The 27,230-nt window shown below is 35.5% G+C and overlaps 1 protein-coding gene and 1 long non-coding RNA gene across 4 annotated transcripts in view; one reads left to right on the top strand and one right to left on the bottom strand.

The window, feature by feature from the left end:
- Positions 1-27,230, top strand: part of Adk (adenosine kinase) — a 506,600-nt gene that overhangs the window by 180,040 nt on the left and 299,330 nt on the right. The window lies entirely within an intron of this gene.
- Positions 14,145-16,355, bottom strand: LOC102003065. Its single transcript, XR_261886.2, has 2 exons — positions 14,457-16,355; positions 14,145-14,308 (listed from the first exon to the last, which is right to left on the bottom strand). It is a non-coding gene; the product is annotated as an uncharacterized LOC102003065 (long non-coding RNA).

Raw genomic sequence — 27,230 nt, 5'->3', positions numbered from 1 at the left:
TTTTAATCACAAAGATTCTGTTTGAATAAGACAAGACAAAATACCATTGTAGAGAACGGAGTGAAGCAGAATTGGAACTGCTGGTCACTGTAGTGTGCTCTCCTTACTGCAGACTTTTCCCTTAGCCTTTGTGTTTCCGTTTTGACATCTCTCCGTGTTCAGAGATTTAGAGTGGTGTTCACATGCTCTCTCCGTCACTTCCTAGTCTTCCTGAATTGGGAAGAACTAGAGATTGTCAGACAGTTCGGTACCCAACGGTATTTGTGATAGTTTTCAGTAAATCAACTCTTCTGTGCTTACTGGGGAGGACAGTTTGCTTTGATGCCTAGGTTCTTTTTTATTTTTTGGAGATTTATGGTATTATCTGACTTACTGAATTTTTTAAAGTATCATTTCGTGTTTATTTTGGGCCTGTGATCAGATATTTTTATCTACTTTTTATTCTTTATTAACGCAATATGAGCAGATAATCATTTGAAATAATTATTTCTTCTCCCTTCACATGCTTACCACATTGAGACTCTGGGCTTTTATGATATTCAGTAATGCCAGAATGAACATTTTCATACTACTTTAGTAAATATCGTCTTTCTAAACGTAATAAAATTTTCTCTTTTAAGCAAAGATCTTTGAGTAAAATACTATTTCTGTCTTTGCTACAGAAGTAATCATTTCTTGGAAACTACCCTTCTTTCATTTTGTATACATTCTTGCCAGAAGAGCCTTCTTGCTAATATTTTATTTTTGGACAGTAGAAATGACAATGTGTTTTTAACTACAAGCCTTCTTCCTTCGTCACATACTTCCAGCCATCAGTAACGGATTGAAGTTTTTCTTCCCGTAATCACTGAACGTTTAGCTTGGTGTCTTCTTGAATGAGAGTTTCCTTTTTTCTATCACATAATTCCTAACTTGGTTTTTTAATCACTGACTTTCAGTCTCAACAGTTTCTGACTTTTCTCCCAGCTAACTAAGCTTTATATTTATATTTAGTTTGTAGTACAAATTTAGCCATGCTTTTATTTTGTTTTCAATTACATTTTGCGAGAACGGAATGCCATGTGTTTATGTTTTCATGCAGGTCTGCATCTCAGGGGGATACTTTGAATTGTTTTGATCCAGAACATTATGTAATGAATCATTTTTCAGAATTTTGTTTTAAAGCTCTCCCAAACCCTATACTGTATATAGTATGTCTCTAAAAACACTAAACAAAAAGTAAGTTTAAGGAATTATCTTTGAATACAATAGAAACATACAGAACCAAGAATTACAAAGCTAATTTATATTTCAAGAAACATTCAGCATTTCTAGTTGAGTCATAGTATTCAGAAGTTAAAATTACTTGAGTCATCTTACTTTTTTTCTATGTGTAGAGTTTTTGCTAAAACTTTAAAGTGTGGGTTTTCTGTATTAAAATTAGTATTTCTGATTATCTCTTGTGACCTATTTCACCTAAAAAAATAGTTACAGGCTGGAAGGTTTTTCTGAGACGTACCTCTGGGAATCTGAGAGCAGTCTAGACTGCTTAGATTTTAAAAGAAGAAATGACATTGGAATGATCAAAGAGAGTTCTGATCTAATGCCTTACACCTGGAGCAGTTGTAGCCCTGTCAGTAGCATGACTGGATTGGTAAATGTAAGGGCAGATGTGGCAGATGGTGATGTGACACAGAATCTTGTCAGATCTTTCCATCATTAGAAATGGGTGTCTCTGAATGCCACATTTTAAGATTAATGAAGAAAGTTAAGTAACGTGGGTCCTACCAGTTTAACTATTCACATGGTGATTCCTGTTCAGAGTTTAAAAGAATTAAAATATGAATGAACATCTCCCTTCTTTAGTGACATTTTCTTTGTTGAATTAGATTGTAAAATTTACTAGTTTAAAGTAAAGAAAATAATGTTTCATTGTCCTCCATGATATTTTTGGTGTGCACCTGGATTTTTTCCTGTTCGTGTCAGATTTAATGTAAATTCAGTATTTCATCTCTTCCTTTCTCTCTTTCCTCCTCCACTCCTCCTTCCATCTTTACAATGTGCAGTTTTTTGTCATTTCTACCTTACATTATGCCTCATCTTAATAGATTATTTTACCACTATTATCAAAGCGTGCTTTGGGTTCTGTCTCAGCTGTTAGGGTTGGGCTCTAGGACTGTAGTGTATGTGTGCATGTACATCGCAGAATTATCCATAGCAAAGAGACACACACCTCTCCCCGGTGGGCTTTAACATGGTCCAGGCCCCACGGCCTGACACCAAACATAATACAGTTTGAGACCGCGTCTCTCCTCCCTAAGAGCAAAGCAAAGAGAGCTTCGTGAGGAAGGACTGGAAGTGACGGAATCTAACAATCATCAAGGAAGTAAACCCTTGCGATGATCCTTTTTTCTTCATTCTATTTGTACTTAGAATTCAGAAACATTTTTTTATCCTATGGATCATAAGTTTATTTGAATTGACTTTAACCAGGTCTTTTTTGTGCCAGGTCTCACTTTTGTAGTTAGCTCAACAAGGATGGTCTTTGCCAGTTAAGCTGTATGTCAGTATTGTGAGCTGCCATTTTTATTATTGTAATTATTAGCACATATTAATTGTACAAAATAAGGAATTCCATTGTGACATTGCCATATATGAAAGTAGCAGGCTTTGATCGCATCCTCTCTCCCCAGAACCCCTCCAAGCCCTCTCTTAAGCCTGCCCCTTTCCTTCCCATCATCCCCTTCTCTGAGTGACCTTTCACCCTTTCCAAGAGTACTTTTAGGTGGTCCTTCCCTGCCCCTGATTCCACATTGGAAAGAAATACACAATACTTGCTTCACCTCTGGCTTACTTACTAACTCAGCATGATGGCAGCTAGTCTGGCAAATACTCCCACCTTTAAAAAAAAAAATTCTAAAGGTACTTTTGTGTTCATTGGTATTTTTGGTGGTGATATACTTAAATAACAGTAAAAACGCAGGACTCTACGTTGTCGCATAGCTCGGTGACTGGAGCAAAGGGCTTTTGTTGCAGAATTAAACCAGGTGTAAATACGGGCAGTGGACCTGACCTTTGCAAATTTCAGTTTCCTCTTCTGTTCAGGGATCGTAATCATAGTACTTTTATTAGATGCCTTTCAAAAAAGGTAGAATTGTGACTGTCCTAGACAGAAAATGAGTGCTTCTTAAAGTTCTTATTTAACTCATAATTAATGAGTGAGCTAGTACAATGTTCCCACTGATTTAAAAATGAACTCAAACATCAGAGGCACATCTCTCCCATGAAACAAATCTGCAAATCCTGCGGAATTGACTCTTTCAGGGGCATGATACCACTTTATGACGTCCTTCCACTAACTAGGTCAAAATTTATTTCCTGATGTGCAAAACAAGAATTACTGCTCTTGCTGGACATGGTGGCCCACACCTGTCATCCTAGCACTTCAGAGGCTGAGGCAGGAAAATCGCCTAGAGTTTGAGGCCCGCCTTTACTACACAGTGAGTTCCAGGCCAACCTGAATTGCATTGTGAGATCCTGTTTCACCCCTTCTCCCTCCTCCCTCCCCAAGAGGAAAAAAACAATTACTGCTCTTAGTAATGAACAATTCACTGACTCAAATTGCTCAGCGATGAATAAAGGTGTTAATGCCATAAAAGACTATGCTCCAAACAGGTTTTTGGTCCATTTCAAAGTCTTTTATTTTTTTAAAAAAGTAGTACTTAACTCAGTATGGTGTGTTATTCAAATTTAATGAAATACTTATAAACTGTGTACCTTGTCCAGTACTTAGAAAAGCTCAATAAAGTATAATTATTATTACCTTGTGAGAAATGTATGTGGCAGCTCTTTTCCATTAATTGAATTTTGTAATTCTATCGATTTCATGATAATGTATATAAACTAGGGAAATATATCAGATATTCCTTTCTTTACAACTGTTAGCTATTGGGGCTGGGGATTTAGCTCAACGGCAAAAGCGCCTGCCTGGCTTGCGCAAGGTCGTGAGTTCAGTTCCCGGTACCGGAGAAAAAAAAAAAACAAAACAAAACAACTGTTAGCTATTTAATAAATTCTCTCAAAAATAGAAAATAAAGGACTGAGGCCTGAAATCTTCCAGCAGAATAGGTATTTTGGAATTAAGGTGAATAGATTTTTAGGGGAAAATATGCAAGATTGATATTCCAAGTAACAGAAAATGACCTAGGTACAGTATATTTCCTGAGTGTGGTGCTTAGTTCTGCTAACTATATATTTAGAGGTACACAGCAAATGCTTTATCTGCTGTGTACGATCTTGGGCAATTATACTTTAGATTCACCTCATGATGTGCTCACTGCAGAAGAGAGAACTGATTACCAGTCACTCTGATATCTAACACTAATTCTGTCTTGTGACTTATTCCAAATTATTCTTTATCATAATCTTGTTTTGGGGATGTGGTACTGGGGTTTGGGCCCAGGGTCTCGCACGTGCTAGGCAAAGGCACTACCACTAAGCTGCACCCCACCCTACCATAATCTTTCCTTTCAGAGGAAAGAATTATTGATAGAAGCACAGCCAAGAAAGACTCTTTCCCACTGTCACTGCAAGAGCCCAGGGTTCTCAGAGAGCCCACCCCGCAGCTTCCAGAAATATGTGTGGTGTGCTCAAAAGATGGCGATGAATTACTCTTGAATGTCACACAGACTGAGTGACTTTTTTCTATTAAGTACAGTGTCTGGCCATGATGATGTGCTGCTTCTCTGGCTAGATCTCTAAAGGAATTATTGTTTCTCTATCATCTTCTCTTGGAACACCCATAATGGGCAAGTCAACGGCTATGCTGTGGGTGCATTCAGTGAAGCCTATGGAGAAGTTCACATGGGAGGACCTAAAGCTTCTCAACAACAGTAACCACATACTAGATATGTGCCTGAGCCAGCCGCAGTCAATTCTTCAGATGACTGGAACCCTGGCCAGTTGATTGATTGCAGCCCAGTGAGATACTCCAAGCCAGAAATGCCCTACTAAGCCTCTCCCAAATCCTTGACCCACAAAAACCATGCGAGATAGTGTTTCTGTTGTAAGGCACTCTGTTTTACTTGACAGGTGACTAATAATGTGTAAAGTCCAAAACTCAAAATTATGAAAGGGTATATCGTGAAAAGTAGGGTTGATTTTCCTGTGCCCAGTCTGTACTCGCCCAGTACATTTCATTTGCTGTGTTCCCAGTAGTTTCTGATGCATCCTTTGAGAAATACAGTACTCTCTTCCTGTATTGCCATATAAGTGGCTGTGATGTATGTTTGTATGTATTAGCATATTATATTTATTTTTATAAGTTAAATTTTTTTGTGAATACTGTACAGTGATTTGGAGATTATATGTCATATTAATACAAAATAGATCTATTCTTTTTAGTGGTTCTAATGGTAAACATTGTGATATCTTATAATTTATATAATGAATCCCCAGTTGGTACACATTCACATGGTTTATGTCAAGGTTTTAGTACCTAAGTGTGCATGTGTGAAAGTATCATTATACCATATTTCTGTATGTAGAATTGCTGGCATGGTAAAATCTTTCTGCATATTGCTAAATAAAATATTTTTACCAGTTTAATTTCCACTAGTTTTAAGAAAATACTGTTTCAATACATCCTCAAGACTTGGAAGAATGTTCAATGTGCTCTTTACCAATAGAACCTCTAAGTAATAACAGACTATTGAAAGTTTGCATTTATGTGCTACTTGATGCAATGAAATGCTTGAGTGAAATAAGCTATTTTCAGAGGAGCCAGTTCTCATAAGTGATTCTAAATAGAGATTTAGCATCTAATGGATTAATTGATGTCTATACAAGAAATGGAGCTAGTTCTTTAAAGTTGCCTTTCCTCAAAAGGATTGTTAGTCCGTGTGGCTTCACTGGGAAAATACACTAAATCTAAACCATTCTGAATCTGAAGCTTCTGTAATAAAGCTTCTAGATTGCTTTTTTATAAAGCTGTTCTCACATTGATGCCATAAGCCAAGAGGATAACAAAAATAAAAAGGAAACAAGAACATAAAACTAAAAACTGGGTATGATGGTACGCATGTGTAATCCCAGCCCTCCAGAGGCTGAGGCAGGAGGATTGCTGAGGGTTCAAGGCCGGCCTGAGCTGCATAGCAAAACCCTGTCTCCAAAAAAGAAAGCAAAGCAACTGAAGAAAACTGAAACAAAAACTAAAAGAAAACAATGGATTGCTGCTATTATTATAAAAGCTTCAAAGTAATTGGAAGCAGAATCTAATTTCACATTATTAGTAGACAGTGAAAAGTTGGACTAATTGTGGGAATGCAAGGATGGCTTAATATCAGAAAATCTGTTACTTTGGTCACATAGCAATAGAACAAGAGAAGATGGGATTTTGTCTATGGATGCATTAAGGGCCTGGAGATGTAGCTCAGTGGTAGAATGTGAGTTTATTATGTGGCTGGCCCTGGCTTTTATCCAGCAGCAGTGTGTATACTTTTTTAAATGAGAGAATCTCTCAACTCTAATACCCGTATCATACATTACAGCTCATGTATTGAATCATTCTACAAGTTATTGCTGTTATCCCATTATTGCTGTTATTATTTGTTAATTGTATCATGGAAAAACTTAATGAAATGAGATAAAAAAAAAACTGTTAAGAGTCCATAAAGTTGCTGGATTTAAGATGGAAAATTTGAAGCATTTAAACTGCAGTGCATACATTGAAGAATTTAAATCAACAATACAAATTATAACTTCATTAACAATAACAAAAGGTAAAGTACTTTTTAGGTATTGTATTTAATCTATTTTCTCTCATCTCTGCTCCCTCTTAGCTTTGTTTTGATATGACAGTTTAATACCCAAAATTATGCAGCTAATATTCTACACTAGTATTTTAACTCTAAAAGTACAAAAATAAGCTACTCTTTAGCTATGATTTGCTTTTCACAGATGTAAGGAAATCCCTAAAATTTTAATTTTATATACCACAAGTGTGTTTTGGAAATTATGAATAATGTTTCTAGTTTTGAAAGTCACTTTTCACTTTTATTTCTCATAAACATGATATTCTTTACTAAATGGAGTGATTTATGATTCAAAGAAGTACTAATGATTGTGCAAGTCATTGCACTACACTTGAAATGGCAAGACTAGAATAATTTAATTATGTTTTCCAGAAGAACAACAAAGTAAAATCAGTGGAAATACTGTAATAGCCTATATTTCAGTTTCTTTAGCTCAAATCATTTGCTGGCCATTAGCAAGGTCATATTTCTTGAATTTTATTTTAATGGTAATATATTTTGCTAATATAAAAATATAATTTGATTACTAATGTCATAGTCCATCAAGCAAATGCTGTTTTAAAAATTCTTGATAACAGCATAGATATGAGGTGTAGGCAGTTATGAAGGACCCTGCCATGAGTATATATCTTTTTAAATATGAAGTTTGCTCATATTGTTCCTATCACCAGTATTTTTTAATGGTATAGGACAAAGAACTGTATTATGATGGTGAGACTATGAAAAGGTAAATTTATGAATAGCTTCCAGATCTGCTGTAGAATTTATTACCATCTGGTCTCTTTGGAGGCTATTATAATTATTCATGGAAATGTTTTCAACACAAAAAAGCATGGATTGTACATTTGCAGAAAGTAAAAAATCTCAGTGGTTTAAACCATATGTAGCTTTCTTAGAGTTAGGCATGGGAAATGAACTGAAGAACTAATTGAGAATCACCAGTGGTGATGTGCTTTGCATCAGTTTTGTCAGAGTCTGTTCCTGTTGTTGCTCAGATCTGTGCAACAAGAAAAACTGATGGTTTTAAAAATACAACAGTTCTCAATTATTAGTTTACCTTGACGAAATGTAAGATTGCCTCATAAAAATCTTGGTGTAAATCTAAGAAACAAAATAAGGAATATGTCAGAGTTGGTGGATTTTTAAAAGTGAGAACATTCATATTAAAATAATTCTGGATTCGAGCTTTTAGATAATGCCTCTGTTAGATAGTTTTAAATTTAATGCAGATACATTATTCAAAATAATTTTGCGTGCATTGTCATCTTATTTCTGTCACTGCTAACTAGCAGTAATTCAGTGTTGCCTGAGCTGAAGTTGTCTTAAAACTAAAGGAATAAAAACACTCCATGCTTTTTGTTTTTTACATTCTGAATTACTGAGACAGAAGTGTATAAAAAATGAGATGACAAATCAAAAATTGAAATCATCTCTTTTTTTTCCGTTGTTTTAAAAGAAAAATGTCTAGTGGGCTGGGAATATACAGGAAATTTAAATTTGTGATTGAGAATAAGAAATGCATTTGTGGCTTTAAAAAAGAAATACCAGCATGTCACATTAAAATTATGGTATCTACAGTGTTGTACAGTTAAACAGGAAAATGTATTACATCAGGGGGTATGTTGCACTTTAGAGAACTAGTATGGGATCTGAATGAGGAGTATAATGCCATAGCAGGCATGAACATTAATAATCCAGTCAGAGAGGAAGAATTTTGCTGTCTCCCATGTAACATAAAACAGATGTTCTATTCTATTAAAAACCTTCTTCCTAAAATGAGTGTTTAGATCACTGGTCAATAGGAGAAACATGAACAATGGCAATTTAATAATTTTGAGGATTTGTCCTGTTCATGAGTTAATATTGGTGGTGGGGAGGTGAAGGGTCGCCTGCCAAATGTTATTGTATTTCTGATATCTTCATTTAGAGAGCTGAAAGCCCACAGTAAATTATACTAATTTTAAATTTACTGTGCTTTGCAAATCTATTCTATTTTCTGTCTCAGAAACTGGAAGAGGTTTAGAAATTGTGGGTCCAGCTATTTCAACTTAGTCATTTAAGCATATGTAAAAGTATAGTCCGTTCACGTAAATGGATGCTACAAACATTAAGTACTTGGCAACTGAAGCTAGACAGATGTGGAAAGGGACGCCAGGGGCATTACCACAGGGGCCTCGGTGTCTTGTGTTTTCTTCAGTGTTTTTTCTATTTTTAAAATTCTAAATTCATAATTTATATAGTTTGAAATGATCTCTGTAGTGTACAGTTCTGGAAGGTATAATAAACATACCCCGTCATGCATGAGGGGTAAGATATAACACAGTTCCATCTCACCTTAATTTTCCCTGTGTTGTCTTATGTCATCCTCCCCACCTCTGCACCTTCCAGCCCCTGCTCTGTTTTTATTGACAGTGACAGTCCTTGCTTGGGCTGCCAGAACTTTCGGGTTTCTCCCTCTTGGGACATTTCTTAGCATTTTACATACAGTGGGGGAAACTTGAGACATGTGGCAACAATATTTCTCCCCCAAAAAGTGCAAGCTGGGTTACAAGTTGCTGTAAAATTGGTGACTTCTCCGAGCTCAGTGTTACTCACCTGCCAACACAAACCTACTGCATATGTAGCATTCATCTGAGCCGTGTCATGTCACCCTCATAGGACTTGTGATGTAGGGAGCCAGGGCAGATATACTGATGTTTTTGTGCTTGCCAGAAGTAATAAAGTCTTTTTTCTCTGACCCAGGAGACTTATGTCTTCTGCCTTCATTTGTGAATTAGTAACAGGCCCTTTTTTTAGCTTTTAGGTGAAATTACATGCTACCTCCTGTAGTTCTGTTTGTATAATTTTGCCTCTTTAAGTAGAGGATGCTTGCTTTTGGCTAAAACTCTGTGTGTGAATTTTCAGGCATAACCACAGGTATTTCAGTAGGTTTTACCTAGCCAGGCATGGTGCTACACACTTGTAACTCCAGCACAGCAGGAAGTTGAGGCAGAAGGATCATGAGTTTGAGCCCAGCCTGAGCAACTTAATTGCCTAAAAGAGAGGAGGACTGGGGCCATAGCCCAGTGCAAAGGCCCTGGGTTCAATCTGTTCAATCCCCAGTACCACACACACACACACAAACACCCACACACACACACCCGCCTGCCATTTGCACCGCTCCACTTGCACTGCTCCACTTGATCCTTAATCAGTGTTCTAGTCCCTGGGAGAAAATAAAGCGGGGAACGAGCTGGAACTTACTGTGGTTTGACTTTTTCTATTACTACCGCAGTAAGGGATTAAAGACAAATACTACTTTCATTTTGCCCAGCTGTGCTAAAACCTGGCCGCTTCATTCTTTGCAACTCTCCTAAACTCCTCTCACACCCTCAAATGGTATTATTTAATACTACCTGGTCTTTGAACTGACTTCCTTCAGACGATGAAAGAGTGTCTTCCTTAGAGTCTTTCGTTTTGTTATGTGTTAATAGTTGGTAGTTGCTTCTTTGGTTTTTCTTAGAGCATGTTAGTGATACAGAATGGTGAGGCTTATTTGAGGAAATGGGTCTGTGCATTTAGCATATCTTGTTTATTTTCAGTCCCACTACCCTGTTTTTTTTCCTCCCCTCTCCCTGTAACTACTTTCTCCCTACCAAAATCTACCTTCAAGTTTCCTATCATCTCTCCTTTATTTCTTTTTCCTCTCTTTTTTTTAGGTTTATCATATAAGAAACTTGCACATCATATAATGACATAGCATGACATGATTTCTTTCTTCATGACTGAGTAGTATTTCTTTGTGTATATATGCCATGTTTTCTGTACCCATTCATGTACTGATGGGTATCTAGGTTGTTTCCACAGGTTGGCTTTTGTGAATTGTGCCCTGTGAATGAGTATGCATGCATCTTTAAGGTTTGCAGTCCCTTTTTTCTTTCAGGAATATGCCCAGGAGCAGTATAACTGGATCAAATGGCATTTATATTTTTACTTTTTGTGGATTCCCCATACGGATTTCCATAGTGGTTCTACTAGTTATCATTTTACCAACAATATAAGGGATCCCCCTCTCTTTCAGCATCCACACTAGTGTGCGTTGTCTTCTGTATTCCTGATGGTAGCCATTCTGACTGCGGTAAGGTAGAATCTCACTGGGTTTTGATTTGCATTTCCCTAAAGGCTAAAAATGTTGAACATTTTCCCCATATATTTTCTGGCTATTTGTACCTGTTTTGGGAAGGTTAATTTTTTGAGTTTTTCATATGTTCTAGAGGTTAATCCTCTATCAGAAGAGCAACTAGCAAAGATTTTCTCTCATTCCAAGGTTATCTCACCATTCTGTTTCTTTCGTTATGCAGAAACTTTTTAATTTGATATAGTCCTATTTGATGATTCGTCATATTATTTCCTATGCTATTGTATTCCTCTTCAGGAACTATTTCACTGTGCAAATGGCTTCAAATGTGTCCCCTATGTTATTTTCTGACAATTTTAAAGTTTCTCGTTTAAAAAAAATTTTTAAACGCAAAGTCTTTCTACACTGCTCAGATGCCCAAGCTAGATTGGACCTAGAAATGTTTCTGCCTCAGCCTCCCAGACTGTTGGGATTACAGCCGTGCACCACTGAACCCAGCTCAAGTTCCTGATTTTATATCTGGGCCTTTGATCCATTTTTTGGCTTCATTACAAAATGAGCTGTAAGGTCTATTTTCAGTCTTCTGCCTGTGGATATACTACTGCTTTCCCAGCACTCTTTGTAAAAAGGTTTTCTTCTCTCTTGCGTGTTTTTTGGCTCCTTTCTCAAGAATCAGATGGTTGTAGGTGCATGAGTTTGTCTCTGTGTCTTCTGATGTTCTGCTGTCTATTTTTGTGCCAATACCATGTTATCTCTATGGCTTTGTACTTAGTGCAGCTTGAAATCTGGTGTTCCAGCGCCTACAGCATTGCTCTTTTTGGGTAGGATTGCTCTGACTATTCTGGGTCTTTGTTGTTTTGCATGAATTTTAACACGGTGTTTTGTAGTTTTTTGAAGAATATTCTTTGTATTCTTAGGTCACTCTTTGTAATATGGTCATTTTCACAGTGTTTCTTCTTTGCTCATGAACAAAGGAGGTCCATTTTCTAGTATCTTCTTACTTTTATTCTTCAGTATGCCCTAATTTTCATTGTAGAAGTCTTTCCCATTCTTGGTTAGGTTGCTTCCTAGGTACTATTTTGTTGTTGTTGTTGTTGTTATTTTTAAGCTATTGTTAATGGCATTGTTTTCCTGATTTCTTTCTCACTGAGTTCCTCATGGGAGTATAGGAATGCTGTTGATTTTTTTTTTTTTTTTTTCTGGTACCAGGGATCGAACTCATGACCTTGCACTTGCCAGGCAGGTGCTGTGGCACTGAGCTAAATCACCAGCCCCTAATGGTGTTGATTTTTGTGTGTTAATTTTGTATCCTGTTTTATGTTAGAGTAGTTTTTCACTATTATGATTAGCTTATATATTTATTCTAGAGAACTATTTGGATTGTTACCAGGTGTGTTTAATTATGAATAAAGCTTCCATAAATATTTTTAAAATATATGTTTTTGTTTTGACATAAATTTTCATCTTACTAGGAATGAGATTTCTGGTCAACATATGATTAATTCTTTTCTTTTTTTTTTTTTTTTTGGTTTTTTTCCGGTACTGGGAATCAAACTCATGACCTTGCACTTGCCAGGCAGGCGCTGTGCCACTGAGCTAAATCCCCAGCCCAACATATGATTAATTCAACAAGAAATTGCCAAACCTTTTTCCAAAGTTGTTGTGCTATTTTACATTGTACTAACAATATACAAAGAATTATAGTGGTTTCATATTGTCTTAATCCACTTGCTGTTGCTATAACAGAATACCTGGCTGGGTGAATTTATAAAAAAAAGATTTATTTGGCTGATGGTTCTGACACTGTGAAATCCAATATTGGTTGGCTTTATTTGGTTGGCTTTATTTGGTTGGCATCTGCTGGGGGCCTTGTGGCATTTCAGCTGAAAGCAGAAGAGACAGTGGGTGTTTATGAAAGAGGAAAAACATGAGGAATAGTCTGGCTTTATAATTCAGTTCTGTGACAAATAATCTAGTGCCACAAGTGTAAGAACTCACTCACTTGAGAAAGACACTAATCCATCTATGAGGACTCCTCCCCACGACCCAAGTGCTTCCCATGTGGTTCCATCTCCCAGTACTGCCACAGTGGCAGCCAGATTTTAGCATGAGTTTTACGGGAGGCAAAGCACGTACCACACATGTTGCTGACACTTGGTATTATCAGGTTTTATTGATTGTAGTACAGGCAGAGGAGTATGTCATTGTTTTAATTTTTACTTTCCTAATGGTGTTAGGCAGTTTTATATGTTTATATGCTATTTGTGTATTTTTCTTGGACAAGTACCAGTATATGTTCAGCTCATTTGCTCTTTCTCTTAAAATTGTGCTTATTTTTGCTAATGAATTATTTATTCCGTACACAAGATCTTTTGCAGGTATTTTGTTTGGAAATGTTTTCTTCCAGTTGAAGTTTATCTTTTCATTTTCCTAACTGTTTTTCAGTAAGCAGAAAAGGTTCTTACCAATACATATGTTTTTCTCTGATGGGTTTTGATCATGCGTAGGAACTCTTGGCCTAATTGAGTCAGAAAGATCTTCTCTTATTCTAGGTTGTTTGTTGGTTTGTTTGGTTTTGGCAGTACTAGGCCTTTGCACTGAGATATATTCCCCAAATTTTTAAAATTTTGAGAACAGTGTTTGAGTTGCCTAGGCTGGATCTGAACTTGTGATTTTTCTGTCTGAGCCTCCCAGAATGCTGAGTGTGTGCCGCTACTCTTGGCTTCTTCTAAAAGCTTTATCATTTCATTTTAGTTCTGTGATCCATTTTGAGTTAATTTTTGTATATGTGGGTAAGATATAGAACAGTCCTCCCTCCCCTCCGCACTTATCTAACTGCTGCACTGAACTCCTTAAATCTTGCTTTTTTTGAAAATCAAGTATATTCTTGTATTTCTGTTTTCTCTATTCTGTACCGTTGATATGCAAGTCTCTTGTTTCTCTAATATCATGTTGCTCCGGTTACTGCATCTTGGAGTATTTATGTTTTGTGGTCTCTAATCACATTAAGTTGAATCTAGAGGTTGAAGTTACTACATTTTACAGATTGAAATTTCTTACATCTGTGTTCGTAGACAAAGGCATATATAATTGCTCACTGTTGCTGAAGTTTTATGTAACAGACGTGTTAGAAATTACGTTTTCAATATGCAGAGGAAGATGCCAAGATGCCGTTAATGTACAGTTGTGAGTTTTGAAACGGTAATTAAAGTAGACAAAATAAATAGAAGAGGAAAGTATATGCATCTTATTTATTGTCACTGTCCTTTTCTTCCAAATATTTTTATTTTTAATGAGAATCACTTTCTTATGGTGGATGATTTAACTTATATGGCTTTTCTCAGCTGCAGAATGAGGGACATAGACTTTAGAACAAAGCTTATTCAGGAGGTACAGGTATCTGTGAAGAGTGGCAAGAAATGGTACAAGGAAAGCAAAAAATAAGGGTTGATTAGCCCAGGTATCACAACAAGTTGCTGGAATTTTATCTTGTGTGAAAATTCTGGGGAAAAAAAATAAAAATTAAAATTAGCTTCAGAATAACTCACCTAACATAGGAGAGAGCGAGTCTATTTTCTGTTCCTGGTCGTGGAATGTCCTGCAGAGGTCTGTGCTGCGCCGTCACTGTGGTGCACCTAGCGCTTTCGCAGTTCGGGGGGAAAGGGTCCCTCGGGCACAGGGATGAAGATGCTGGCTGTTGGACGTAATCTAGAGTAAGGGGAAATAGTTAAGTCTACGACAGTGTCGATTTATGCTGCATGATTTTTAGCACCACACCTGCACCATCTTAATAGTATCTAGCAAATCGTCACTATAGTGGTACTTTCTAAGTAAATTAGATTACATTTTCTAAATTTACGCTTGTCTACTTGTTATTCGAATATACAGCTAGTTTCATTAGCTTTTCGTATATTTATTTCTGTTGTCTTACCATTTAATTACCTACAAGAGTTTACTAAATATACAGTTGGAGATGTTATTATGCATTCTTTCTTCATACCATTTTTGAAACGTTAAAGGGTAAGAGAAGATATATATAAAGGCTAAGAAGCAACATAATATTTTCATTAACATAAGAAAAGTACAAATTAAAACTGCTGCATATATATATGTATATGTATATATTAGGTAAAAGTGAAACTGATTGACAGTAACTAGTACTGGTGAAAATGCAGAATGATTGTATTGTACATTGCTACTGGCAGAGTAAAGTGACACCGCTTTTGTGGAAAACACTTTGACATTTCTTTTAAAATTAAACATACATTTCCCATATGACTCAGCAACCACATTCCTGAGTATTTACCATAGAGAAAGGGAAAGTTACATTCATGCACAAATCTATGCAAATATTTATAGCAGCTTTATTTGTAATCACCCCAAATTGGAAGCAATCCAAATAACCACCAGCATGTAAATAAACTACAATGTGTCTATACAATGCAATAATACTCAGCATTATAGAGGAGTACAGTATTGATACAGACAACAGTTTTACACAGATCTCAGGGGCATCATGCTGCAAAAAGTCTGCCTCAAAAGATTACACATTACATGGTTCTAATTGTCTAATACTGTTGAGCTGCAAAAATACTCGTCTTGAAAAATGGACCAGTTACCGTCAGAGGTTAGGGATTGTGAAGTAGGTGGCGATGATAGGGGAGTAGTTCTAGAGGGCTTATTTGTGGTGGTGAAACAGTTCCGTATCTTAATTGTGGTTTTGGTTACGTGAACCTTAACCACCAACAGAATTCCAAATACAAGTTCAGGCAAAAACTAGTGAGTTTTGCATAGGGTCTGCAGTTTAATGCTGTACCAATGTCATTTCTCTGGATTTTGTAGTGGACAGGGCTGTATAATATGTTATCATAACAGGAATTGGGTGAAGGTCACATTGTAAGTATTTTTGCAGCTTCTTGTAAATAAATCTAAAAAAAATTTGGTGATCTAATGAGTCTTGCTTATGCATGTTGTTTCTCTTAAATCTCAGCTAATTCTCTTGGTAACAGCAGTCTCATGATACGTACCTTTTAAAAGTCCTATTAAGCAAGGGCTTCAAAGGCCATGAAACTAATGCATGAAAATACAGTCCACCAACTATTTTTCCTATGTCTATTACTTTTTAAAAACTTCTTCACAGGATTTCAGCCTTACAAATAGTAGAGAAATAGATTTTATTTTTAAACTAATCCACTTTCACATTAAATTAGAGGATCCTCATGATTCCTCCAGAATTCTCTGCTGTACATTAGCCCCTCACTGATCAGCAGTCGGCCTCATCGACACAAACATGCAGTTTCTTCCGCGGTGACTATTTTGTTCCTTCCCTTGGACAACTTCTATTTCCTGCTTCTCAGTTAAAGATAGCCTTTCTTCTGCGGCTCTCACCCCTGACAGAGGCTGTCAGATCTGTGTCTGATGCTGCTCTGGTAGCGTTTTCATGCCAGGCTGGACTCGTTTTACAGATCTGAAAAGAGACCAAATAAAGGGCAAGTTAATTGCTCACCTGAAGCTCTAGCTCTGGGTATAAAACTTCAGATTAATTCCTAAATCCCAAATGTATAAATAAATTATTCAGAACATGAGACCACCCAACCTATTCTAGTGATATTTAACGGAGATGTATTTGTAACTGGTAGAAGAAGAATCACTCCCTAGGTACAAGATCAATTGCCGTTCATTTTATTCACCTGAAGATAAATCACTTTCACAGATTTTGCAGACTTTTTCTTTTCGTGGAAAAAAAAATGATTTATTAAAGTGGAGGCTTCCTCACTATATCAACACTGACTTACTCTTCCTTTATCATACTTCAGATTGAAGAAAGCCAGAGGCCAGCAGGAGTCTTCTCCGTATTGCTCTTTATTTCATTGTTATTTTAAAACCAGTTGATGAAATTCTTTTCCATTTTGAAGTGCCATCTTTTACCTACATTTGGGGGCATTTAAACTGAGCTCATATTAAAGTATTGTTTCTCTTACTGCTTTTATTTGGATAAAAGATAGCATAATTTTAGGGTTCAATTCTGTTGATCTGAAATGTAGTCTTTTTCTCATTCTTTTCTTTTTATGTATATTGAGAAGGAAAAGGTATAAAATACAGTTAAAAATCCAAGACACTGTGTTTAGTGGCCAATTTATCTGCATTTTGCACATATACATTTTTTCATTTTTCTGTAAGATCTATTTGCTTACAATTCTTGTTTTAGAAAAGATAGCCTTATTGAGGTATAAATGACATTTTATACAGTTTTTTCATTTAAAAGGGTATAGTTCTATGTCTTTGCTGCACCCGTGTGGTATTTTGTTGTGTTTTGTTTTTTGAGACAAGTCTCCCTGTATAGTTCAAGTTGACCTTAAACTCACTGTGTACCCCAGACTAGTGTAGAACTCCTGGAGATCCCCCTGCCTCAGCCTCCCAAGTTCTAGGATTACAAGTGTGTGCCACCATGCATAGCCTGTTAGTATTTTTAGAGCATTTTTATCATCTCAGAAGGAAACTTTATGCACTTGAGCTATTATTCCACGCCCCTGGTTTTCTGGGTCCCTTGCAGTTTCAAGTGAATTTTACAATCAGCTTGTCGCAGAATACAGCTGGGATCCGATAAGCATCGAATTCAATCTTTAGATGAATTTGGGTAATACTGCCATTTTCACAGTCTTCTGAACTGTGAACATAGAATGATCTTCTATTTATTTAGGTCATTACTTGGAACAATGTTTTGTGGTTTTCAGAGTAAAACTTTTATACTTTCAAAGAAAATTCCCAGATTTTTTTTCCTTTTGATGCTATTGTAAATGGAATTACTTTCTTAATTTCATGTTCAGATTATTCTTTGAAAGTATATAGAATATAATTGTAGTTTTAAAAAAAGTGATCTGTATCCCATAGTCTTTTTTGGGAGGGGGTCTTTTTGAGACAAGGTCTCGCTATGAAGTTCAGGCTGACCTTGAGCTCATTTTGTAGCTGAGGCTGGTCTTGAACTCTAAACAATCCTCCTGCCTCAGCCTCACCAACTGCTGGGATTATACGCGTGCACCACCACGCTCGGCTCCCATAGTCTTTCTAAATTCATTCATTTATTTTAGTGTATTCTTCATGCAAAATCATGTTTTCTATGAATAGAGATATTTCTTCCTTTCCAATTTGGTGTCATTCCAATTTTTTTCATCAGGATTGCCCTGATGAGCACATTTAGTGTAGTGTTTACCGGTAGTGGTAAGAGCAGACACCTTGTCTTGTTCCTGATGTTGGGAGAAAGCATCTAGCTGACTATTAATCCTGAAATTTGATATTTCTTCTGCAGTTTTCTTACTTTGTCAGATTGAAGACGCCCTTCTATTCCTTGCTTGTTTGTTTGTTTTTGACAGGGTCTTGCTGTTTAGTCCAGGCTGGCTTCAAATTTGTGACAGTTCTGCCACAGCCTCCCAAGTGGTGGGGTTGTAGACATGCTCCACCATCCCCAGCTATTCCTAGTTTTTTGAGACAGTCATGCATTTTTTGTTTTTTCTTCTGTTGATATAATACATTGTATTACTTGATCTCTAGATCTTAAACTAACCTTGTGTCCCTGCATAAGTTCTACTTTATCACATTATATAATTACTTTAATTTGTTGCTTGGTTTGTTCGATATTATTGTGTTGAGGATTTGTCTTTCATACACAATATGTGCTAGTCTGTAGATGCCTCTTGTGAGTTCCTTGATTCTGGTACCATGGTAACGCTGACCTCATAAAATGATTGAGATGTGTTGCCTCTCTAATACTTGCAAGAGTTTATATAAAGTTAATATTTGTTTATTAAATGTCAGAAGTTAGCAATGAAGCCATTTTGGCTCAGATTTTCTTTGTATTTTTGGATTACTAATTAAATGTCTTCACTTGATATATATATATATTTATTTAGATTGCATATTCTTAAGTCAGTTTGAATAGTTTATAACTTGTTAAGGATTTATCCATTCATTTACTACTAATCTAGCTTACTTTAGTGCCTGTTACCTAATATTAGTATACTCACTTCCTCTTTCTTGTGATTGTTTGCATACTTTTCATCCTTTTACTTTCAGTTTGTAACTTTGAATCTAAAGTGCGTCTCTTGTAGACACACACACAAATATCTTTTATGTATAATTATCAGAACTATTGATAAAAATATGAAATTCATCTCATCATAGACCAATAAGATATTCCATAAACTGTGTTCTAGTCTATCTTTAAAACCTAGTTTATTTTTACTAAGCTTTGGAGAAAAATGTTTGAGTGAGCCTAATTTTCATTGCATTTAAAGTTTCTGTTTCCTGATGACCGAACAGTACGTATTTCTTTCCCTTAGTTTCGTGCGCTTGTACGTCACAAATCAATTAAAATGGTAATCGAACAATGGATTTTATTCCATTGACATAATGGTTATAATAATTTAATTTTATAAAGTTATCATCTGACGTAGAGAATTGAGTGCTAATATAATTATAATCTTTTAGTTTAATTTATGTCATTCAAAGATTTTTCTCTTATAAGTAGAGTAATATTTTTATATTGGTGTTTTATTGCCATTTAAAAGTCTGCTCTACTTGGGATATTGATCAGGGCTTTACAGCTATAATAGAGTATAATTATCAAACGGATAGCCCTTAGCCAGTTTAATTAATTGACTAGCTTGTAATTAGTGCAAGCTAGTCTAAGTTTCCAATCCAGTTTCTAATCAGCTTCAAGTTATATTTCTTATATCTTTTTTATTTCTTATAAAAAAAAATCTCAAACTGAAAAGGGAACATTAAATACTCTCTTAAGTACAAGGCGAAAAGGATTCCATAATGTAATAAAACAAACAAAAAATTCTTGTTTTCCAGTGTTTAGTTTGCTTTTGTGTAGTTCTTTAGGGATTTATAATATGCTTTTCTGAGTTATGAAAAAGTACAGAGCAGAAATTTTTAAGATGCCCTAAATCCTTTTGCGCTGTGTATAAGGGTTTCATTGTCCAAAAAGCATCCTTTAAGAATAGCGTTTAAAATATGGATTTGACACATTGGTACATGAATTGCAGTTGAAGCAACTCCATTGCTGACTTTGGTTAGTCTTTCTAGGGATTACTGGTCTTAGGCGTAATTGCCTATGACAATAGGAGAAAGCTAGCACATTCCTTTAGACTTCTGGAAGAAGTTCCTGCCAGTGCAAGGTAGACAGTTTTATATTTTTATCAGCGTAGCAGATTCTGTGCCGCCCTGATAGGAATCGCATGCACAGCCTCATTCATGCTGATAGGAATGTTCGTATCTACGTTATTTTTTTTTCCAGAAAAATTGCATATGTTACCCTTACATAGTTCTTTCATAAACAGTGGAAATTTACCCATGAAACATCTCCTTCAACCCTAGTTTCTTTTGGTAATTATCTATGAGATTCTTAAATGGGTGTTAAAACAATTACTGTTTTTGCATGAGTATTGACTTAGGGCTAGTGCTTATTGAAAAACATGATAATCTTCAGGTGTCTTATAGTTACTTTGACAAATTTATGAGGTGGCATGATCTTAAGGAAAACTTTGTAAACATCTCCAGGAATAGAAGCATATATAACAGGTGACCGCTAGGTGTGATGGAAATTCGTGATCTAGAGGTCTTCTGCATGCTCCCCTACCAAGCAGCTGAGTAATCTTGGGCCTGTGATTTTTTTCTTCTGTATCTTGAGTATGTTGCTATTTTCGTCCGATCCCTAAAGTCTAGCATAGTTGGAAATTTTCATGGCATTTTCCTATTTTTAAATATGTTTATTATGTATATAAGAAAATCTTATTAAATTCAAAAAAAAGATAAACATTTAAATTTGAGTTAGTACTTACCTTATTTGTTCTCACTTTATTCACGTCTTCTAGTGTTTTCCATTATGATTACTAGAGCCACAAGCATTAAGTCCAAGTAGAAGAGTAATGAATTTGGTTATGTGGGTTAATGTCGTTAAGGTTTTGTATGTGTATCTTGAGAGTTTGTTATTTGGCCATGCTTATATGGATACATCTCATAAGGCTAAATGTTCAAACCCAGCCTTCCTGATTAAATGTATTGTGACAGTATATACCACCTACTAGTAAAATGTATTTGCTGAGATCATTTCTTGGAATTCTTAATAGAATATATGTAAGTTGACTTTTAGCTGAAGGAATAATGAAATAACCTAAAAGGATATAAGGGGAAGCACGTTAACATATACTTAACTCTGTGCAGTTGAGAATTAATGGTATAATGATATGGACTAAGAGTTGGTTTTGTTTTGTGAAAAGCCTCCTTTTCAGTAGTGTTTGTTTCATGTGCCTTTTAGTTTTTCAGTGCTTAGAAATGTAGGCTGTCAGGTCACATGAGTTGGAAAAGAATTACAGATAGAAATTTTAGAAACAACAGAAAAGCATATCGTCAAAGAAAGGATTTTAAAACTATCCAACTTTTGTAAGATATTTAGCCTCCTCATGTAAGGACTATTTACCTATTTTTCTGGTATACTTTAGTCTATTTCTGTTATCTTGTGTTCAGTTGAAAATTAGGCAGTGATTCTATATCTTTTGTAATTTTCAAATTTCTAATTTTCATTACACATAAAAGTCACATTCTATCTTTTCTTAAGTACTTGTTGATATACATTAGGTACTATTGTTAAATTCCCAGTTGTTTGATATGCTACTAAGATGCTGCTTATCACCAAATGAGTGTATCTACAAGCCATTCTACCCTCAGACATACATTTTATAATGCTACAAGGAAGCTTGTGTATATATAGGTAACTGAAAAGTTTCACGAAATAATTCATGTCATTAGTACCTGCAGCATACTTTGATACTTTATTTTGTCTATTAGAATGTATAAGGATGATTCTGACCAGTTATAGCTAACATCTTCCATTAGTGGGTCACATTGTACTGCTTGAAAATCTCTGTGAAAGAGGTTAATTAAAATTAACAGAAGAGTCTTCACCCTGTTTATGTAGTAGACCTTACTGGGTTATGTTACAGCATACCCATTTTATAAGATAGTTGGTATAGTGTTATAAATGGCCAGAGGCTTTTTCTTTTATACCAAGTGAATCAAAAGTACTCCTGTCAGTACATCTCTATCAAGCCTATTCCAACTACTACAGTCTCACATAGTTAATTTTTCTGTATTCTATTTTATATCAAACCCGTGTCATACTCTACCTGCAGTATGTCCATTATCTCCATTTCCAGATAGGACACTGTTGAGAGACAAGACAGTTCATGGATTTCTCATATTCCTGCACAGTCTGCATCCTCTAAACAAAGACGTTTACAGTGCCAGTGTTTGTATAAGGAGAAATTCCAGGATAGTGAAGTTAGTGACATGTCACTCCCTGGAGACATCCCAGGATAATAAAAATAAAAGACTTTCTCTTCCCCTCCTCAGAGATTTGCTTACATTCTAGAGTAATGAGTAACCATTTTCTCTGGAGCGGAGCAGAGTAGCGGCCCAGCAGAAAGTCAGAGCTCTTTGGTTTGGGAGTTGCTTTGTCTTGATGCTGTCCACTGCATGCGCTAGAAACTTCTTCCCCTTGCTGCGTGGCCCCACTGGGATCGGCGCTCAGGGAATTATCCCAGACATAATTACTTTGGCTGCTGCGTATGCCATGAGTAATGAATGCTGTTTGTTTCTGATCAAGAGTTCATGTGTTCTTTCGTATGTGTATGTGGCAGGGAGGTGAACAGCAGACACGGTGGCTAATTTTGTAGCTTGCAAGTAGGCTTGAATATCAGATCCTTCAGGGTTTTAACTTAACGCTGCAGTTCGAAACTTAGATTTGTTTATTAACCCGTACTTCTTCCTATGCTTCCTTTCTTACATATACAGATAAAATAACTAGAAAATATGGTAGTAATGATTAATATTTAGAATAAACAGATAAATATTTTATATCATACTTGCATGCTTATTGTCTATGACCCGTGAGCAAAAATGAGGACTCATATGTGAAACTAAAAGCTAATAGACCAAGGCTGTGATATCTAGGGGTGAAATTCTGTTGATGTGAATAAAATTTTGTGCATATGTGTTTATTTACAATGACATTGATAAAAATGAGTTATTCATTAAAATAATCCACTTAATGCCCACAGAATAAAAATTCTTCCAGTTTTTAACATTTTTCTTAATGTCATGCAAGCTAAAAAGGTGGACTTAATTCACCATTTGTTTAGAATCAAAAAGTTTAAAAACTCATACTAAATTTATCTCTCAATCTTGATAGATGCAAAATTATAGCATGTTTTTATGGTTCTGTAGAGTTGCCTCATATCTGTAAATGTTTATTTGAAGTGACAGTGCTTATGTGATATTCCAGATATTACTAGCCTAGTATTTTATGGGATAATTTATAATGTAAACTAACTTTGTGGAATTCTTCAGGGAAATTTCTTAATTTTGCATTAATATAAGCTTTTAAAAGTAACTGACATGGAGCATTTGATTTAATATTATCTGTGTCTAATACAAAACTGTTGTCCATTTATTTCAAATTTCACTGTTACAGATATATAGAGAGTATGTGAAGAAGTATTTGGCCAGAATAATATGGCTGATTTTGTTTTGAAAATCTAGAAGATAGTTTATTCAAAAGCATATATTATTGTTTATTTATAAATATAAAAAGGCTATCATCAACAAATCCTCATTATACATCTCTACAGATTCAGTTACAGCCACAATTTTGAAGTACAGATGTAACTGTCTAACACAGTTGAGAAAAAAAAATTTACTGACATATGTAATTTGTAAATATTGACTAGTTTTCAATTATACTCTAAATCATAGTTACTTCAAATTGTACATAATGCGAGAAGAAACGAGAATGAGAACAGAAATACATGGTGAGCAGGAGCTATTCCTTGCACAAAAATCATGCTGATTAGTAGGGAAACAAAATAATGTTTTCCATAATGAGTTGGGCTCTCAACTTTCTTTTCAGTTTTTTTGCTTTGGTTTTTTAAAATTTGCTTTTGGTCAGCTGTGTTAGTCAGCTTTCTGTTACTAGAGCAAAATACCAACTGGAAAGGAAGGATAAACAACTTGAAAGGAAGAAAGGTTTATTTTGCCTTGGGCTTTCACTCCGTTGCCCTTGGCCCTTTTGCTATGGACATATTTGTTCAGGAAGCAGAGAGAGGGAGAAGAGGAGCTGGGATCTCCATGTGCTCTTGAAGAGCGCTGCTCCAATGAGCAGACCTTTCATTCGGCTGTCCTCGGGAAAGTCCCACCACCTCCCAGAATGTACATAAGCCAAAGACCAAGACTTGGCACACGGGCCTTTGCACATCACCCATCCAAGCTAAAGCATTAACCTTCTTGTTTTCTTGAGAATTTACTTTAATAATTTATTCCCTACCTGAAACTCAGCCCAGCCTCCCATGCCTCTCTCAGCAAACACCTTCTCTTAGTAAGCAGTCACTTGAGTCGTGAAGAAGTGTTCTCAGTTGCTTCTACATAGTTACTCATAATTTTATTCACTCTTGTACGTACTTGTCACAATCTGCTATTTGAGAAATAAGCACAGTATTTCTCTTTTGTCCTTGTGTAATGAAAGCCCCATCTGTGGTTTCCTTTCATGCCTTGAGTCTACTCTCAAATCTTAGCCTCACTCTGGTCTTTGCTAACTTTGTGACGTCACCTAGGAAGGTGATCTTGTATTTGTTTAGCTTCTAAGGACCCTCCAAACTGTTTCCCATACTGGCTGCATCAGTTAGCACTTCTCACCAGGGGCATAGGTAGGTTCCAGTTTGTGCAAACCTTCACCAACACTGAGTTTGTTTGTTATTTTAGTTTTAAAAATTATATCTAATTCCATGACATAAAGTTGTATCATTTTTAAAATTTGCCTCCCTAATGACTACTAGTATTCTCCATTATTTCTTGTGCTTGTTGACTATTTGCATGTTTTCTTTGGAGAAATTCAAATGTATTTAGCAGAAATATCTTTAAAATGATCTAATCCAGAACCTTTGCAGATTTAGTAATTGTCAAAACAGAGCCATATTTTGGCCTTTGAATTTCTCTGTTATTAGAGTATTTTTCATCATAATTACTTGAATCTTATCAGCCACCTCTAGACCCTCTGTGCTTAACATATATCATAAATTTTTTTTTTCCTTATACTAAAACATCTAGTACCTTTTATAGCTTTCAATATGGAACATTCATTCCACTTAATAGTTCTTTATACCCTAATGTACATTTACACATGGAGTATAATTTCCTTTATAGTTAACTAGCTTTTATCAGTTAATATTGAAAATTTTTATTTGTTTTATCAATTCGTTTTTTCTTTTTAATAAATTGTTCCTTGCTTTCTTATTGTTATTTCCCAGGCATTTTTCAGATTAATGTTTCAGTTGCAAAATCTGATATGAAAGTATTTGGGGCAGCTTTTCAAAGAAAGGTCTTCTCTGAGACTAAACAGATACTGGGTTATGATCAACATTCTAAGATACTTGAAATATAGATAACCCAGTAAAATTATAAAACTGAAATAGATGTCAATGTATTTACATACCGAAATTAGAGCATTTTAAGGAGCAAAGAAAGCCTCTAAAATGTTTTATATCTTGTTTTTCAGCTAATGTTGGGTAAATATATAGTACTCTGTGAGAAAATTTTACTGTAAAAAGCATGAATCTGTGAATACCCTTTGTGCTTTGTGAGTCTGTATCTTCTATCTGGTTGTTAAGCCCTGATCGCTGCTACACTATGCATTCAGACAATGTAAGTTGATGATAGGGATGGCAGTGTCTGTTTTGGAAATTTGAAGTGTTCACCAGTAGTTTAAATCTAAGGTAGTTATCAAGAGACGTTTAAAATTTCTTGGCCTAGAACCTTTAAAGCTGGCAATTTTAAACTATGTTTCATGGATTGTCAATTGGAATGGACTTTAGAAGGTCCATAAATCCACAGAAATTACAATTTTTAGTGTGTGCATTTTTTCCCTGAGGATATATAACCTTTCTCAGACTCTCAAAGGAATCTATGACTCAGAAACATAGTGAAGAATAACTGACTTAAAATGTTGATAAAGCGTATGCTAGGTCTCAATAGATACAGTCTTCCTTATTTTTCACTCGTCTTGTAGCTGTAAGTTGACTTACCAAAGTTTACTTGTGAATCCAAAAATCAATACGCAAGATACTTTTGCTATCATTTATAAACTTATACTGAGCAGCAAAATCTGTTTTTACATGCAATTCTAATCAGAGGTCAAAGAATGCAGTGGTCTGCTTCTTCTGTAAATAAGTGTCGTTTTTTGTTGAATAATTTAATGGCATATTTTCTGCATTTTTTTGCTCTTTAGTGGTAATTTTTCTGTTTCAAATGTCCCTCGAGTCCTCCTAAGCACAAAAAGCTTGTGAAGTGTGACAGATTATCAGGCAGAGTAAATGTGTGACAAATTATCAGGCATGAGCGTCGGTGCTGTTGACTGGGAGTTCAGTGTTAATGAATCAAATGTAAATTCTTATCTGTCCTGCAGTAAATTATAGCTATAGATAGATCCAAGTAAAACAGTTAGGTGTCTCTGAATAGAAACACACATAGAAAGGTAATGTGTTGATGAAAACATGACCTGGTGGGTTGCGTGAACTATCTCACCCTGTCTTTCCTGTGGGAGCACAACGTAAATACTGTGAATAAAGACAATCTTCTGGAATTGTACTGAGCCAGGGAGGCACTCCTAACTAACCTTCTCAAGTTTTATTTTTTAAAGAAATCCTAGTATTTCTGAATTTCTTTCAGTGTGAGAAGGAAAATTTATTGACATTAAATGAGGTGATGGATCATTCTTCTCTTATATAGTATCACATATCAGCTACTTCAGACATAACCGTGATAAATGCTGATGGTTCAGTGAGCTTCGTATGTATATCTTCTAGGTCTGGCTGAATTTACTTGGCTACTTCAAATGTGTCTGAAAGATTACTGCTGTTCATCATACAGTCTACTGGACTGTAGTACCATATTTTCTTATGGGGTACTGGTAACTACATGGAGGCTAGCCATTTACCCAAGATTCTGCCAACTCATCAATAAAGTTAGCAGAATTCTTTAGCAGCTATTTAATAAAATTTAATAAAATATTTGTATTTGCATGTATTTGCATACTTATTCTTTTTTTATTTTAAAGAATAAAAGAAGGATAACATAATAATAGGGGGCACTTAGCAAATTATAGACAAAATGGTAGGAAATTATCAATGGTTATCGTTTTACATATTATTGTCTACAAAATAGTTTCTCAGGAAAACAAATAGACAAATAATAGTGAGTTACAGACAAAAGAG

This window comes from Chinchilla lanigera, unplaced genomic scaffold (assembly GCF_000276665.1).
Source record: "Chinchilla lanigera isolate Chin_1 unplaced genomic scaffold, ChiLan1.0 scaffold00036, whole genome shotgun sequence".
Lineage (NCBI taxonomy): Eukaryota > Metazoa > Chordata > Mammalia > Rodentia > Chinchillidae > Chinchilla > Chinchilla lanigera.
The sequence above is the reverse complement of the archived record's forward strand: the minus strand, read 5'-3'. Positions and strand labels throughout refer to the sequence as shown.